The sequence below is a fragment of the Humulus lupulus genome, chromosome 2 (genome assembly GCF_963169125.1).
Source record: "Humulus lupulus chromosome 2, drHumLupu1.1, whole genome shotgun sequence".
Taxonomy (NCBI): Eukaryota; Viridiplantae; Streptophyta; class Magnoliopsida; order Rosales; family Cannabaceae; genus Humulus; species Humulus lupulus.
Genome location: NC_084794.1, coordinates 123,362,883 through 123,363,941, shown reverse-complemented (window position 1 = coordinate 123,363,941; position 1,059 = coordinate 123,362,883). Strand labels below are relative to the sequence as shown.

The following is a 1,059-nucleotide window of genomic DNA, read 5'->3' as shown; positions in this document are numbered from 1 at the left end:
GCGTATACTTGCGCACTGAAAATCCATAACAAGTTTTTGGCACCGTTGCTGAGGATTGTTTTATTAATATCAAAATAGTAAATTGTTATTCTAAACTGGCTATTTTTTTATTGTTCTAATTTGGTTGATGTCTTAATTCTTTCATTTCAGGTAGTATTGGTTTATGCGACTTGCAAAAGAATGTGAAATACTACCAGTGAATCCTGAAATAGAAAGAATACAAAACCGAAAGAAGAAGAGGTTGGAAACTACCATGGCTGAAAACCAAGGGAATGCAGTCAATAATGCCACTAACAATGTCAGAGGGGCAGCGACTAATGAGGTCCCTGTTGAACAAGGGGCAAGGACTGTGAGAGATTATGTACTCCCCACTGTTACGGGAGTACATTCATGCATCAGACACGCCACAGTTGCCGCTAACAATTTTGAGATCAAGCCGACAATTCTACAAATGGTACAGTCCACCTTTCAATTTGGTGGATTACTTATTAAGGGCTCAAACTTGCACATATCCAATTTCTTAGAGCTGTGTGCAACGTTTAAGATGAATGTGGTGAGTGATGATGCAATATGACTGAGATGATTCTTGTTTTCTTTAAGAGACTGAGCAAAGCATTGGTTAATCTCGCTGCAAGCCAACTCAATCACTACATGGGAGAAACTAGCTCAAAAGTTCCTTGCCAAGTTTTTTCCTTTAGTAAAGGTTGCAAAATTGAGAAGCGAAATCAATAATTTCCATCAGAATTATAGGGAGTCTTTGTATGATGCTTGGGAGCGCTTTAAAGAGTTGTTTTGGAAGTGTCCTCATCATTGAATTGAGAAGTGGATGCTGGTCCACAACTTTTACAATGGTTTGGGTGGTACTACTCGCACCATCATTGATGCAGCAGCATGGGGTGCATTCATGAGCAAGAGTGCTAATGTAGCATATGAAATATTGGATGAGATGGCCATGAATAATTATCAATGGCCTACTGAGCCAAAAAATACAAAGAAGGTGGCTGTGATACTTGAATTAGATGTCATCTCTATGCTTACAGCTCAAGTGGCATCCTTGAC

General features: G+C 39.3%; 1 non-coding gene across 1 annotated transcript; it reads right to left on the bottom strand.

The window, feature by feature from the left end:
* Positions 1–709: 709 nt before the first annotated feature.
* On the bottom strand, positions 710–816 carry LOC133820661 (small nucleolar RNA R71). The gene has a single exon (XR_009887064.1). It is a non-coding gene; the product is annotated as a small nucleolar RNA R71 (small nucleolar RNA).
* Between the last annotated feature and the right edge of the window lie 243 nt (positions 817–1,059).